Genomic DNA, 17,723 nt, shown 5'->3' on the forward strand with positions numbered 1-17,723 from the left:
CGGGCGGAAGAGGCCCGCAGCACAAGCTTCCTTTGTAGAACGGAGGTTTGCAAACATCCCTGCACCATGTGGCAGGCACCTATGCGGCTGGGTGCTTCTGAATCTGCTGGTGATTTGTAAAGCATAACAGAGTGGCAGAAAATGTGGAGCCATGCTGTCATCAACAGAGGGAACATATGTGAACTGCAGGCCCACCAGTTCCAGTCATTCCGCGCTCTGGGCTGCTCCATCTTCCAGTGCTCCTCACTCAACCAGACGTGGTGATCTCAGGCAGCAGGAAAAGGAAGGAAGAAGAGAAGCCAGCTTCCAGCTTAGCCCAAACTTCTGTAGCCAGGGCAGCCACTCTGCAACCCAGGTCCCGCTCAGTGGTGGCAGCACTCTGCTGTGATAGTGATGCTAGAGAGAGGGACAGCACAACAGTATCCCATTGTCAGGTCAGTCTGTCACCAAAGGAGAGTTCTCCTGTACTTAGCAGTGAAGGGTTTCATGCATTATTTGGGGCGGGTGCTGGGGGGCATATTAAACGGGAGGTATTGTTACTTGCAGGATTGAATGGAAGTGCAAATCGTGCATATACACTTGGGCACTCCAAAAAATAATAAATGGCTTGAGATGTTTTACCTTTACTTAGCTTAATGCATACTGGATTCCAATCCTTAGGTACTGAGTTTTCGTTACAGTATTTTGTATCGCCCCTGGGGGACTCTGTGTGTCATCACTATTACACTTGCATGATTGAGTTCATCTTCTTTCTGACTAAGAGTCAACATGCTGCCCGTATTTAAATTGCCATATTATCCTTGCTCGGAAATGTTAATTGTAGTGTGTTAGAAGTGGGATTTCTGGTTGGCTAGGGCATGCGCCTAAGTCAGGCAGAAACCACCATTCTAGTCAGGGCAAGGGAGTTACACGCTGAAGATATCCCGTCTCTAACCCCCTTGGTAGTTTGGCAGAGCAGTCAGGGTTATCCCAGAGGCAATGTGTAAAGCGTTTGCGCAACACACCCACAAAGCAGCAACACACTAAGCACAGCACAAAAGAAACTCTACACAAGGTTATCTAAAAATAGCCTTTGTATTACTCATAAAATATATTAGAACATAATCATATATATACACTGTGCCACCTGGCACTAGGTATGACTTTACAGGGGATTATATACATTACAGGGCCATTCGGGCCACTATCATAACCATCAGAATTATCAAAAGGTGACCAGTAACTACTGGTAAAGGTGCTCCTGGCACCACACAGTAGGCATAAACATATTAGACGTACACATATGAAGCATACATCCTAATTTAACTCAAGTGTACCGTAATCACCGATAAGGTTCCCACATCACCTTAGGGCCGTACGCCCAGCCAAAACATAAAGGTGAACACCAGGCAGTCTGGCCTATGTCGGGGGCCCGTCTTGGGCTTCCCTGCAATGCCCTCTGTCCCCAAAGTCAGGGGTCTTCTAACCTGAGTCCTCCAATTTGGCCCCCTGGGAGCTGATGCAGCACCACAATGTGCTTAAGCCAAAAGGGGGTGGGTGTGCAACTCACCCTCATTTCCAAACAGGAGTGCCCCCAAGATGCAGCTGCCGGCAATTCAGCGGTGCAGCTGTGACAATAATCAGGCAAAAACAGTGTGTCACACAGACCCCACTTAATCGGGCCTTTCCTCTTCTCTGCCTCCTCAAAGGGAGGCTCTCTAGTCCAGGCGACACGACAGGAAGAGGCCGGGGGGAACCTGCCAGGCTCCGGTTCTTCCTCTAGCTGCACCCGGTGCCCGCCCACAGACAGGCTAAGCAGCGCTCTGGGCTCTAACTGGCAACACAGGAGCCCGGCCCACACTCAGTCACAGGCTTGCCTGACTTCCATCTCTGGCTCTGTTTCCTCTGGCCGGCCCCGCCCAAGGTCATGCTCCGCAACGTCGTGTCCCCGGCAAGCCACCTCAACACACGCCGCATGGCCACCCGCTCAGTGCACAGAATCCAAACTCCTCAACAGAGCAGCCCTCCACTAGGGCTGCTAGAAGAATCGGTGGAGGAATGCATCGCTCAGCTGGTCTCCCCCATGGAACAGGAAACAGGGGGCCTCATTTATGAAAAGTGACGCATCGCTGCGTGAAAACAGCGATGCGTCACTTTTCACTGCGCACTCCTTACGACATTCCTGATGCGTCATATTTAATGTATGACGCATCATGTCGCAAGGAGTTACAGATACGTCAGTATTTCTGACGTATCTGTAAGCGCAAAAGTGACGCATTGCTGGAGTATGTCACAAAAGTGACGCAACTCCAGCAATGCGTCCTTTCACATGGGGAAAGCCCCATGTGAAAGGGCTTGCGTCAGTCTTACGCCTGCTGTGAGGCAGGCGCAAGATTTTGACGCAACAGCATCCTAAAAGTGACGCAGTGAAATCTCATAGATTTCACTGCGTCGCTATTACAAGGCTTTTTGCGGGGGAACGCCCCCTCTGCATACATTATACCTGACGCAGGAATAATGTGGCGCAGGGGTTTAAAAAGTGACGCATCTACCTAGATGCGTCACTTTTTAAATATGGCGCAACGAGGCGCATTTTTTACACCGCTGGTGCGTCACAAAAAGTGACGCACCGGCGGCGCAAAACTGACGCAAGGCCTTCATAAATAAGGCCCAGGGAGTTGTCAGTGCTCTTCTCTGGCTTGAAAGCAGCAGCCCCCTTCTTGGCTCCAAAGGCAATAAAGATACAGCGCTCAGCCTGGCGCTAAGTCCAATGTTCCCTAGGATAGAGCTGGGCACAGGCAGGCCAGCACATAGGGATCCCAAGGAGACAGCAGCTGGGTCCCACGGCGGTTCCTCCTAATGCCCAGCAGTCCTTCAGCTTCAAGCAGGTAACCAACATCATGGGGTCACAGCCCCAATATTTATACTGCCAAAGTCTTTGTTCTCCCCCTGACACAGAGCTCTGTGCCTGGTCTAAACCAGTTCTGGGGGGCACTTAAACATTTATTTAAAGTGTACAAACACCCTCATTGTTAGTGTAGGTTCTGGCTCAAGACAAACCACAGGGGGTGGAGCCAGCATTGTGTAAGGCAGGCTCAGTCCTATTAAGGCCCAGGTGCTACTCCTCCCACTACTCCAAATTTAGATTGGCCTATTCAGTCTAGGGCTGACTTGCCCAGCCCCTCTGAAGCCATTGCACCTCCCCAGCCCCTGTCACTCAGAGCCAGACATGCAATACACAACAGGCGGGCACAATGACACATAGCACACATAAATGCCCACTTCTAAAAGTGAAATTTATACAACAGTAATAATAAGTCTGTGGACACCATTACGCAGCATTTATTACCACTATTCCAAACATACCAATTAACACTGAAACACAAATCAGGGAATCCCCAATGCATTCCTATGAGAGGCCAGGCTCACAGTAGTGAGAAATCAAAATGGCTGTTTGTCACTAACAGGACATGCCACACAGTTAAGACACATGTCCTACCTTTTACCTACAGCGCACCTTTGCCCGAAGACTTGCTAGGGCCTACCTTAGGGGTGACTGATATGTAGTAAAAGTGAAGTCACAGACGTGCCATGTCACTGCAGTAGTTAAAAATTATGTTTTTGCTGCCAAACACAAAGATGAAGGGGTCCCCTGAGGACCCCTTCCCGTTTGTGCCTGGCTTTCGATGGCAAATGTGATTGTTTGGCAACCAATCGTCCCCCTGTGACTCGTTATTAGGAAAGGACCCCCTGGCATGCCCCTTCCTAATAGTGACTCGCAAATCCTATTTTACAAGCCAGTAATAGGTTACTGAATCGCAAAATAGGGTTTGTACATGCTACAACCCTTTTAAACAGGTGCACATCTGGCCCCAGCATTAGGAAGAATGAAGATTACCATAAAGTAATTAGACCATTCTCTTTCTCTGCATCTCTGTTTCTTGAAGAATTCACCTGCGATGCTTTGGGTAACTTTCCAATGCAACAACTGACGATGCTTTTGAGGTTGTGCTACGCTTCTGGATTATCTGCAGCTAACCTTCAGGTTTTAAAACTGGGCCAGCAGTTTAGTTTACTGCCACTGCCAAATCGGATTTTATCATACACTTAATTTCTAACTCTAAGTTCCCCAAATATAACACAACGTCCCTGCGCTCTAATTGAGCTCTCCCACCTCTTTACATGTTTGATTGCTGTATTTAACATTCTGTGTAATTTATTCTCCCCATTGTTTAACCACTGTGCGTGACATTATCCGAAAACGCGCTTGACAGAATACCTTGGAAACCTGTTACTGAAACCTGCTATGTCAGACTTCCTGATCCTCCCAAGTGCTTGTCTGTTTTATCACGGAGACAGAAACGTATGTTTTATTATGACAAACTGCCAGAAAAACTGCACATTATATTTTATCATAAGTAGGCAATTTTTGAGTTGCTTAAATTAATTTCTATTGATGTTTTATCACAACGGGTACGAGCCAGATTACTTATTATAATCTTGATTACATTATATCCACTGCGTTCTCCACATTGTCCTTCCAGCACGAGTCATTCCTCAACTTGGAGTCGGATAGTACAGATAGTACACCTATACAGCCAGCCAAATTAGAGAGACATTTTCGTTCAAACTGTATTTCTGTTAATTCTATTTTCTAGCTTCTGTGCAGGAAGGCCTCATGTATGAAAAGTGACGCATCGCTGCGTGAAAACAGCGATGCGTCACTTTTCATTGCGCCCTCCTTGCGACATGCTGAATGCGTCGTATTTACAATATGACGCATCATGTCGCAAGGAGTTACAGATACGTTATTTCTGGCGTCTCTTTAGACGCAAAAATTACGCATTGCTGGAGTGTGTCACAAAAATGACGCAACTTCAGCAATGGGCCTGCGTCAGTCTTACGCCTGCTGTGAGGCAGTTGTAAGATAATGACGCATTTGCGTCCTAGAAGTGACGCAGTGAAATCTCATAGATTTCAGTGTCATTTCTACGAGGCTTAATTGCGTCAAAGCGCCCACCCTGCATACATTATACCTGGCGCAGGTATAATGTGGCGTGGGGGCTTACAAAGTGACGCATCTACCTAGATGCGTCACTTTGTAAATATGACGCAACATGACGTATGTTTTACCCTGCTGGTGCGTCACAAAAAGTGACGCACCAGCGGGGCAAAAGTGATGCAAGGGCTCATAAATAAGCCTCAAAGAGTTTTTTGTTTGGCCCGGGTGAAACAAGTGGTGTGGGGCCCACTGGACGATTCTTTTGTTTTGCAGGGTGCCCTGAAGACCTCTGATCATACACAATACTTGCCCTCAAGGGAAAGAGAGAATGCAGCAGCTTCGCATCTGGCGCCATCTATCGATATCTAGAGAAAAGAGCGCATTTGACAATGCGTAAATTCTATTTTGATCAATTATTTATAATTCTTCACATTACTCGTACATAATTTGAAACACAGCATGTAATGCTTATGCTTCCATTTTTGTAAACAACATTGTTTTAAGTTTTGCAGAATTAAAGACTCACATATTGATATTTAAGTGTACACTGCATGCAGCGGGTATTATGGGGTACAGGGATTACTACAAATAGACAGCTTCGCCCATGTACAACTCATAGTCGGCATCCAGGGCAACCCCTTCCCCTAAGCACAAAATACGACACCCCCCCCACATACCGACATGGTGGCCTATTGTCCGATTATCTTGGAGGTGGCTGGCTCCCTGCCGCCAAGGAAGGCATCTTGCGCACCCATGAAGCTCCTACAATCTTAGACATTATCAGAGGGAACACTCCAGAATCTTGTTGTCTCTTCATATAAGTAGTGAAAGGGCGCCAGATATTGTCAAACATAGCAACTTGATTGCGGACAATTGCTGTAAGATTTTCCATTGCATAAATCGTCCACAACTTCCCCCACCACATATTAAGTGAAGGTACCTTGTGCTGTTTCCACAGCTGGGTCACAATCAGGTGAGCAGCAGCAGGAGGTGAGAGAATAGCTTACCAACAGGGATCGTCGTCATGTGGTATTGCCGAAGTTCTCCCTGGTCCACCAGAAGTGGGTCTGAGGATAAGGCGATGTTAGTGATGGAGTGCATTGTGAGGAGGACTTAGGGGCTTTAGGATGCCAGTCAGACTTTTGTCAGACTGCCTTCCTACCGGAGGTGGGACAGGATGTCGGCGGTCCGGCCAATGAAATTACAATGTAATCACCTCCAAGACAGTCGCATTGTCTATGTTTTGTATTGCGACTGGAGCAACATACTGCAGCACACGACGCAGTGCAAAACATAGACATAAAACATATCCCTACACTACATGGCAGGCACCATGCAGTGCCTGCCACATGGTTCAAGGATATGTAGGGGGCACCGTAGGTGCCTCCCACAACCCAAAATCAAGGGCCAGGGGGAAGGGAGGCCTGCTACAGACCCGCCCCTGATGACCTGTTCCGCCAGCCTTTCCATGGTGGGTGAACCGCCATGCAAACGGTTGGCAGGAGGGAAATCATAATACCTACAGCGGTGCTTGTAAGGCACCGCCACCATTGTAGGGATTATGGCAGACTCCAATGCACCAGCGGGCTCAAGGAGCCCATCGGATGCGTGGCGGTCGGTGTTTCCGACCGCCATCATGCCGCCCGCCATTGTAATATGGCGGGCAAAAAACTTGACTACGATGGCGTTGGGACCGCCACCATGGGCTGACAATGGCGTTCTCACAGCCATCATAATCGGCCCCTAAGTTCCAAAACATTTGAATTCTGGAGGTTGACCACTATGTATGTAAGAAAGTGTCACTATCCCTTCATCTCTTTCAGCAAAACTCAGAACCCTCAAACATCTTTTGAAGACGCACAGGCATGAGGTACCAGCAGGTCAATGTTGGTATAAGCATTTTCTTTGCAGCCCAGGCAAAATAAGAATTTGGAAGCCCTCTGCCAGATAGCCCTCCAGCTGCCCTCTGTAATATCTGTAGCGAATTCTCTTTTCCACTTCGCTACATAGGCATGTTTATTGATGTGCGTGAGATCTAAAATATTGCGATAGAGCCAGAAGATCCCCTAAGTTGAACATTATTGTTGTAAAGTTTCTCAATTGGTGTTAAATCCCTCAGTGATATTCTATGAACTAGATCCCTCCCTGCCCAATGTAGTGCCTGCATAACCCTATAAGTGTTTCGCAGTGCCAGCCGCCACGAATAAAGGGTGGTGAAATGGGTGGAGGAAACGCAGGAGGGAAAGCATGGGGGAGAGTCACACAGGGGGAGTGAGAAATAATAGATTAAAAAATATATATACCTTTAGTTGCTGCCTCTTCTCTTCCTGGGTCCCAGCAGCCTCTGGGACATACTCCCATCCCTATGCTGCAGAGCAGCACAGGGATTGGCCTGGGCAGGCTCAAAAGATGCTCCGTTCAGGCCAGGGAGTCTGTGGGGCTTTCTCCAGCCTTGATGCTCATTGCAGCTGGACTGGAGAAACCTAATTGCACATGTGTGTTTTGGTCGGTCTGAAACGGCTGGCAAAACACATATGAGCACTGAGGAAGTGCATATAGCACTCTTCCTCCCATCTCCCATGCCTCAGCCCTGCCCCTCCCTACAGCCCCGGATAAGCGCCGGCAAATGCAAAATAAAACGATGCAAGAACATCATTTTGTTTTACATTTGCTGGCTCTGAGCCAAGCTGTGGGGCGAGGGTCCTCCCTCATTGCAGTGGAGCCGCTGCTGGTGTCCCAACGGATCAGTGAATGTTTCTCAGTCAGTTCCGTTTTTGTCCATAGGTACCAGCCATTGTAGAAATCTTTCAAAGCTGGTGACCAGCCCTGGTCCCAACAGAAGGTTATTGGCATGGTTAAGTGGAATGTGTAGGTTGGAAATGGTTGGAAATTGGGAAGGGGGAAGCCTGTCCAGGCAGAAAAAGAAAACCACAGAAGTTTGCCTAGTGGGACCAGCGAGAAAGTTTTTCCACCTCTACCCATAATTTAATTATCTATAAAGATCTTGCAACTTGACACAAAGATTAAAATAGAATAATCACCGGAGAGCATCCCATCTTTTCCACAAACCAAAGGGGGTAAAACAAGTCACAATCAATAGTTTGAAAGTAGATGCATCTCAAGTGCACTGCCTCAAAGAACTTGAAAAGAGCACTTGTGAGTTGCATGTCTCGGCTATTCCTGCAAAATGCAATAGCTGTTAGACTGGAACGTATACCCAATCGTAAAAAACGTGGACTCAAATATATTGGTCAGGAATACTAACACATGGGGCCCGGTTACGATCTCGGTCGTAAAGCCTCCGATCTTAGGTCGGAGTCCTTCCGAAAGAAGATAACTTATTACAGAGCTTTTTCTTGTGCTGCACCAAGAATTTGAAACTCACTCCTGCAGAGCATTTGAAGAATCGCGTCCACTTCAGCTTTCAAAAAAGAAGCTAAGACCTTTTTTTATGAGCAAATTCCTACCGGAATAAAATTGGACTAGACTCTGTTAGGTTGCTTTCCTGATCACATACCCTGTTAATACAACTCGATCACTAGTAATCGCCAGGACGTATATATAGGATGATGAAAATGATGAAGAAAGCACAAATGTTTCTCTCTAAAATTGATGCATATACACATACGATCTTGTAAGCACAATTGTTTCGCTCAACATTTTGTGTGCTTGTTATTGGCTTATGATCGTGTCAAACCTACTGTACTAAGAGTAAGACTATGTAAATGTGAAGCACTCTGATACCCTATTAGGTCATGTCTGTGCTATTTAAAACACTGAATAAATAAATAAATACAATTTTAAATGATACAGTAATGAAGATTGCTAGTAGGTAATTCAAGAGTTCCTACCTTGTCTGAAGTCCAATCTACAGCCCCTTTTAGAGATGAAATGACAGGCTAAACCATAATGAGAACAATAAGAAAAGTTTTCCCTTGGACTAACTACCCAACTATGATCAACATTCAACCATCTGTCATATGAACTTACTTCTAAATTACATACTATTGACAACCCCACATATAATTATAAAAATACAAAAATTTGTAAAAAAATCACACAAACATTTCATATAACAAATTCATTAAAAACATCAAGAGACAGACTTTTATAAACATTCAGATAATCTGAAATTGAAATTAAAAGATAGAGGCTACCCCAGGAAACTTATTGACCACTCTTTTAAACGTGCTAGGTTTTATGACCTTGACAGTATGATCAGCAATTCCAAGAATATGAAACATTATAAAGAGAAGACAGGCAAAATAGTTTTTGTGAGCCCATTTTCAGGTATTAGTAATAAGATAAACACGAATGTCCATCGCACGACTGATTCGCCCTACTTCTGAGGGCGGGGTCAACTTTCCAGATTTCCCCTCATATCAAAGAGCCTTCCTACTCCGGCAAGCGTCGTTCTGGCTACAGGATCCTGAAGACCCATGCCCCTTGTGGGTCAAGTTGAAACGCCTCTTCCTTTCCCCTTTCTCCTTTGCAGAGTATCTCGCTTTTTCTCGTAAACCCTCCTCTGTTTCCACACCCATTCACAGATTTACGACCAAACTCCTTTTGGCTTCCTCCCCCACCCCTCCTAGCTCTATTGCGGATTTTCTCTCCTCCCCCTTATGGCACAACACTCACCTCCTCATTCGCTCTAAACCCTTCTACTGGAAGTCCTGGAGGCAGAAGGGTCTTTTGTGGGTTTCGCAATTGTTCTCCCATTCTACATTTCTCTCTTTCTCAGACCTTAGAGCGGTATACGCCTTACCTGCTTCTTTCGCTCCTAATTACTCTCGGCTCAAAACGGCGGTAATGGCTGTGTACACATCACTTGCGCAGATGCAGACATCCTCCAATCCCCCTACTCCTGCTTCGCGCCTACACTCTCTACTTCGCACAACTCCTAAAGCTTCGGCCATTTATAAGCACCTTCACGTGGCAGACACCCCTAGACCCAAATCCACAGTGGAATTACAGTGGGAGCACGACTTTGACATGGTTTGGCCTTTGCTCACCTGGGACAAGTTGTGGCTCAAGATACGCAAATCATCCAGGGCTGCCTCTCTCACGCAATCCATGTTCTTCATTTACAATAGATTACTCCTTACCCCTTCTGCCCTTCATAAGAGGTTCCCTTCCACCCAAGATATATGTTGGCCATGCTCCGCTCCATCCGCTACCCTGTTCCACATGCTCTTCTTATGTCCCTCTGTTCACGCCTTTGGCTTAGGGTGTGGGCTCAAATCAATGTAATATTTCAAACATGCATTCTTTTCTCCCGTGCTCACATTTTTCTAGGCAGCCTTTCACCTTGCTGGGACATATTTCAGTTTGATATACGTATTGTGGATCTATTGCTGGCTGTTGCGTTTCAACAGATTACCACTCACTGGAAATCCTCATCTAACCTTTCCTTCCAAGCATGGTGGAACAATGTTTGTCATAATCACAGACTGGACACTACCTTTGTTCCCCCCCCCCAGCTAGCTACGAAGAGAACGGCTCTATGGCTTCCTGTTGTTCTGTACCTGGACAGATGTTCCGCTACCTCCCGTTGTCCTTTACCTGCCCAGCAAGAAGTTCTCAAACCTCCTTGATTGCCTTATCATTCCCTTATTGTTATATTTCCATATGTACTCATTCTCTCCTTTTTGCATTTTGTTAATCCAGTAATCACTTTTATGCATAGATTTACTTGCGCTTTTTTCTTATTCATGACTATTTCGTATCATTATATTTACTGTATTTGCGAATATATTTATATTCCCTTTTTTTTTTTTTTTTTACTTTTTCCCCTTATTGTTAACCCTTTTCCCCCTCTTCTCCTCTCCTCTTATTTCTTTTTATGCCTACTTCTCTGCCTGATAACATCTTTTTGAACTTAAAAAAAGTAATAAGATAAAGAATAATATTAATTCTAATTGGGGAATTTTGAACAATAATGAAGAGACCAATATAGATCGTCCTATTTTTGTGTTTAACGCAATACTAATCTAAAGAAAGAACTTGTCCAGACATACAGAGAAAAAAGTGTAGGAAGCCAATGCACCAATGAAGGCACCAGACCAACAGGCAACAGGCAACTACAAATATGGGGGGTTGCATAATCTGTGACCAATGTTTAATAAAAATTGTGTGATTTTTTACAAATTTGTGTATTTTTATAATTATATGTGGGGTTGTCGATAGTATATAATTTAGAAATAAGTTCGTATGACAGATGGTTGAATGTTGATCATAGTTGGGTAGTTAGTCCAAGGAAAAACTTTTCTTATTTTTACTATATTGGGCACCCTGTCCCTTGGATAGTAGGGCCTCTCCCTTTTATTTACATAAACCATAATGAGATGCCCAAAACATCATACCTACACCATTTATCACAGAGCAGCAGACCTACAAATCCAAAAGAAACATTATGGTCTAAAAATCGTTTACAAGAAATCGCTCTGTCAGTTGTACATATTCTTTATGAACTCCAAGTGGGTGAAATAGTTGTAAATCATTTTTATTGCACAATATTTTTGTCATGTGATGTTTTAACCTTGATATTCGGGTATCATAGCCAAAAGATTATCTAGATTCCTGGATAGTACTAACTACATGGGTATTTGGGGAAAATATTGAGTCATAAATATCGAGTGACACAAATATCGAGATTTAAATATCATGTAACAAAAATATTGTGATGCAGAAATATTGCCGACAAGAATATCGATTTTCTAAGGTAAGTAATATCATTTTCAAGAATATCATTGTTAATATCGTTTTTAATATTATAGTTGTAAAAAATATCATTTTTTAATTATCTTTGTGTTTTAAATAATATTTTAATTCTATATGGTATATGTTGTTTGTATAATTGTTGATAATATTTTTAAATATAGTTTGTAATTTTAAGTTATTTATCATTTCTATGTAATTGTTACTAGTAATTTATAGTGTTGTAGTGGGTTATGAGGATTACAGAGGTACACGTTGGAAATGTTAATTAAGCATAATTTATTAATAATTCCTGTTTAATTAATCATAATAATTTAGTTGATAATTAATTATGTAAATTGTGCAATTATTTTTTTTTACGTTATATTTTAGGTGGGGGTTGTTGAGTTTGTAGGGGTATAGGGTAAGAAGTTAATTAAGTAATAATGTATTAATAATTCATTTTGATTAAGTGATAATGAATTGTGTAAATTGAGTAATTATTATACCTTTTAGGCTACATTTTACGTTTGGGTTGTTCGGTTTGTAGGGGTATGGGGTCGGAAGTTAATTAAGTCAATATTACATTTCAATTGATTTTAATGAGAATATGTAATGTATTTATAATGATGTAATTTATTTAATAAATATATTTTTAATGCTAGATCTTTGGGGCCTCATTACGAGTTTGCCGATGTGGGAGAGGGACCACCCCACTCCTGCACCGCCAAACCTGTGGTTGAACCACCCACCAGATTAGGAGTTTTCACCTGTCTGGCGGGTGGTTCTGTGGCATTCCCATGTCGCTGCCTATTAAATAGGCACCGCAATGGGAACATCAAAATCAACACCTGCATGGCATGGATTGCTGCAGTCCATGCCGTGCAGGTATTGGGGCGCATGCACACACGGGTCACAATATGTGACCCCCCCTTCATGCACCCCATGGCCCTGAGGCAACCAGGGAGCCCTGAAGGGTCCCCTTTGTTTTTTCTCCACTACGGTTTTCATGATGGGCTCAACACAAATAAAACTGTGGCAAAGAGAAAACTTGCAATATGCTTGGCAGTAGCATATTGCGGCCTCAAGACCACCACTCCCCTGCCAGGGATCTTTGATCCCTGGTGGTTACAGTGGTCCCAGGTCAGCCCGACCGCCCAGGTCATAATTGGGCAATTGGAAGACTGCCACCACTGCTTCTCCGTGAGTTTGGCAGTTCGTGGACCACTACACTCATAATGAGGCCCTAGGTGTGTGTTGTTGTGTTTTTGGGGGGATAGGCTAGGAAGTTATTTAAGAGATAATTAATAAACAATTAATTATTCATTTATTATTAATTATGTTATTTAATACATAATATGTTAATTGCATTATAATTTTTTAATTTTAATTATGTTTGAAATGTGGGCTTCTAGGTATGCTGGAGTGGAGTGTGGGAATTTAATTATCTAATCAATTAATAGCATTTTTACTTTGATATTAATTATTTGACTACATTTATACTTATGTCAATTGTTTAATTTTTAAATGTATATATATATAATTTTATATTAATAGTTTTATATGTTTTGTTAAATTAATACATGTATTAAAATATGGTATGTGTTTGAAGTGAAGTACTTTCCCTACTGCTGAACAAACTGGAGTGGGAATAGTACATTTTACCCGTCCTGAGCCCAATGCTTTCCCTATTATTGCACTGACTGGAGTGGGAATCGTACATTTCACCCTTCCGCATTCCAACGTTTTCCCTACTGTTGAAGAGACTGTAGTAGGAATAGTAAATTTTACCCCTCCTGGGCCCAACGCTTTTCCTACTGTTGCACACATTGGAGTGGGAATAGTACATTTGACCACTCCTGCATCCAAAACTTTCCCTACTGTTGCACACACTGCAATGGGAATAGTAAATGTTACCACTCCAGATTCTGTTTTCCCTACTGTTGCACCAACTAGAGTGGGAATAGTACATTTTGCCCATCCGCAGTCCAACGCTATTCCTACTGTTGCAGGGACTGGAGTGGGAATAGTACATGTTACCACCCTCAATCCAAAACTTATCCCTACTGTTGTACAGAATGTAGTGGGAATAGTCAATTTTAACCCTCATGGGTCCAACGCTTTCCCTACTGTTTCACACTCTGGAGTAGGAATAGTCAATTGTAGCCCTCCTGAATTCAACGCTTTCCCTACTGTAGTACAGACTGGAGTGGGAATAGTAATTTTGACCACTCCTGAGTCCAACGCTTTCCCCACTGTTGCACACACTGCGATGGGAATAGTAAATGTTACCACTCCAGAGTTCGTTTTCCCTACTGTTGCACCAACGAGAGTGGGAATAGTACATTTTACCCCTTCGCAGTCCAACACTATTCCTACTGATGCAGAGACTGGAGTGGGAATAGTAAATGTTACCACTCCTCAGTCCAACACTTTCCCTACTGTTGTACAGAATGTAGTGGGAATAGTAAATTTTAACCCTCATGGGTCCAACGCTTTCCCTACTGTTGCACACTCTGGAGTAGGAATAGTCAATTTGACCCCTCCTGAATTCAAAGCTTTCCCTACTATTGTACAGAATGGAGTGGGAATAGCAGCTCGCATGTTCGCAGGCACCCACCTCTCGATACCTTCCAGGCAAATCAAAGACCTCCACACAGAAGAATGTGGCAAAGCAGTGCAGAAATTTATTTCGGCATAGGATGTCTCAGGCAAGTGCCTTTCCTTGACGCGTGTTGCTCCTCGTGGGAGCTTGATCACATGATGCGTCCATTTTCTATGACGTTATTTAAAGTGATCAAAGTGAATAAAGTGCACAAATGGCCTTAGAAAAAAAGGCTCAGTGTTTAACACATAAAAACAAAGCAAATAGACATTGGCATCAAGATTACAAAATAATAATTGCACTCTAGGTAAACATGCTGTACACATTTGATCCTTGTAATAATATATACATTGTGCAGTAAAATCACAGTATAAAATGTTAAATCATCGGAAGACAAATTGGTCTAAGAGTGCAAAATACGCTGTTAAATAAAGTGCTCAGTGCAAAATACGCATCAGCATTTAAATTCTGGCACGATTCGATAGACCGAAATGTTATTATTGCATTTACGTATGATCAAAGCTAATAAGATCTTAATCCATAGTGCAAGCGAAATACATGCTTATAATGTTAAATCATCAAAAGACATATTGGTCTAAGTGTGCAAAATATGCTGTTCAATAAAGTGCTTAGTGCAAGAGTACAAATCAGCATTTAAGTTCAAGCACTGTACAATAGACCATAATCCTGTTATTGCATTTAGATATGATCAAAGTTATTAAGATCTTGTCCCATAATGCGAGCGATATACATAGAAACCGACCTACATCACAACCTACAATGAAGAGGGTATAGGCCACACAAATGTGTCCATCAATCCATTACCAACATCAGTGCTAGAATAGAGTGCTGTGTATCTGGAATTAACTCTCTGTCATGTGCGATGTATCTAACTAAAGTGCTAGTGCAATCTCATCTCATGACAGATGCTCTGTGCTCCCAGACCGAGTGTTAAAATATTATAAAACGCAAGTGCAGATTTATATAGACTCACCAGGAGAAAGAAGTACATCTATTTCCCCCAATAGCTGCCTTTCAAGCACTGATGCAGGAGAAAAATATTGCATTATACCTGACGCTTATTTAAAATGACAAACCAGCTTGTTGAAGGTCGATTTATACAAAATACAGATGTGCCTAAGGTCTAATCTGTGCAAAAAAGTGCTGTGCATAAAAAGCTGTGTAAAGTACATATATTACCTTAACTACATAGCAGCGGAAGGAAAAACATGTATATATAATTGTACAGATAATTGCTTGAGCCCAAGCAATACTATAAGATACATAGGATCTCCATCTATTTAAATGGGACAGTTAAGTTCAGATGGGGAGACCACAGAGTAAACATGATGACTGACAGGCTGACAAGAATCTTAAAGAAAATTGTGTAGGTCTTCGTTCATGTTCAACCCATTAGGAACTTTAGTATCTAGAGCTAGAATGAATTGGGATTCTCTTTGTCTGAGCAGTTTATCACGGTTCCCCCTCCCTTTCCGGGGTTTTGGAACCGACCCCAAAACAGTATATTCAAGATCCTTGAGTTTGTTGGCATGGACTGATCTAAAATGCCTGGCCACAGGGTAATTATGATCTTAATTCACAATCGCTCTTCACATGCTGAAGTATACGCTTATTTGTCAGGGAGCTTTGTGATGCCTATATATTCTAAATTACACGTGCATTGCAATTTGTATATGCCGTATTCAGAGCGGATGTCAGGTGCTCCTTAATGGCAATCAACTTGTCACTAAAAGCTTTAACATAGTCAGTCGAATTCTTGGCAAAAGTGCAGGCTCGGCAGGACTACACTTAAAAAAGCCTGGTTTCATCAGCTTATGAACTTTGGGAAGAAAATAGAGAACTGGTGTAATAGGATGTTCGTTGATTAAAAAACTTTCTTCCTCTTTAGTAATCAATCCAACCCTCCGCCATTGATGGATTTTTTTGCGAGTTGATTCTTCAGCTTTTCTCATTTCATGTTTAGTTGACTTTATGTAGCAAGTTTGGACCTTTAAATGTCGATCCGTCTCAATAAAATAATCTTTCTTTGACCATGAAACAATGTTCCCACCTTTGTCGGATTTATTGAGATCACATCCGATGTACTTTGAAGTTTTTTGATGAGAAGATTATACTGTTGATTCTCTTTTGCGTGATTGAGACATAACAGTTCTGCTCAAAGTCTTCAGTTCTGTGATCACTTTGTCACTGAAGACATTGATCACATCTTTTGGCATAAGAGGCAAAAAAGTAGATTTAGGGTGAAAAGGACTAGAAATAGGTTTACATACATTGATCATTTGACTGACAGTAGGCGCTGCCCCAACGTTAGGATTATCTTTGACCTGTATTCCTTCATCACAGTTGGAACCAATCGGTACAGGAACAGTTGTTTTACCTTGGAATGTATTTAGTTGAAAGTATTTGATAAGTTTAATTTTGCTAATAAACTTAAAAAGGCAATCCGTATATGATTGTAGGAAAAGAAATGTTACGGGCAAAATGATAATCCTAAAGAAAGAAGTTGTTCTTCAGCTTTAGATAATGTAAGGTCATTCATATTGATCACAGTGTAAAGATTCTGCCCGTGGCATAATCATTTTGATCTCTGGCAATAGTGTAGATCTTACGTTCTTTGATAACGTCTTCGTGTTTTTTGATGCGCACATCGATTTCCTTCTTACATTTAGCCACAAAAGTCAGCTTCGCCCAAAGCCTCCAGTTGCTCATTAATACGTTCAATTTACAATAGTAAAGCATTGCGGTCACTTTCAGCATATTTTATTAGAATGTGAATCATATTCATAGACGCCTGCAAGTTGTTCTCAGCCCACTCCTGTAGCATGGCCGGGATAGGATTTTCAAAGGTGGGGGCAATTAGGACGCGAAGACCTCTCGGTACTCTATTGGCATCTCTATATTTCTCTTATGATTTATTCTCCCACCATTTGGACAATTCGTTTCTCAACAGTATATATATATATATATATATATATATATATATATATATATATATATTCACTGAAAAAACCATAGGTTATAGACCATATATAGTTAGGGATTAGCATTTAAAAAACCTTATTTTATTTGCACAAAACCATTGAAATTCCATATATAGTTAGTTGCACTAACTATATATCGCGGACCCGCAATCCACTGCTAATGATGTCACATATTACATCATTCATGACATGGTCAGTGACATCACTGATGACATCACTGATGACATCTCAAATGACATCACTGATGACATCACTGATGACATCTCATTTGACATTACTGATCACATCACTGATGACATCATTCATGTGATTATACGATGAACCTCTTCAGACTCTGATATAACCTTAGATACACTCAGTGTAAACAGACACTCACAGACTGTCACTCATCCATGGAGTTACTCACACACCTAGTCAGTCATGCAAAGAATCAATCACA

Source organism: Lissotriton vulgaris, chromosome 4_1 (genome assembly GCF_964263255.1).
Source record: "Lissotriton vulgaris chromosome 4_1, aLisVul1.2, whole genome shotgun sequence".
Lineage (NCBI taxonomy): Eukaryota > Metazoa > Chordata > Amphibia > Caudata > Salamandridae > Lissotriton > Lissotriton vulgaris.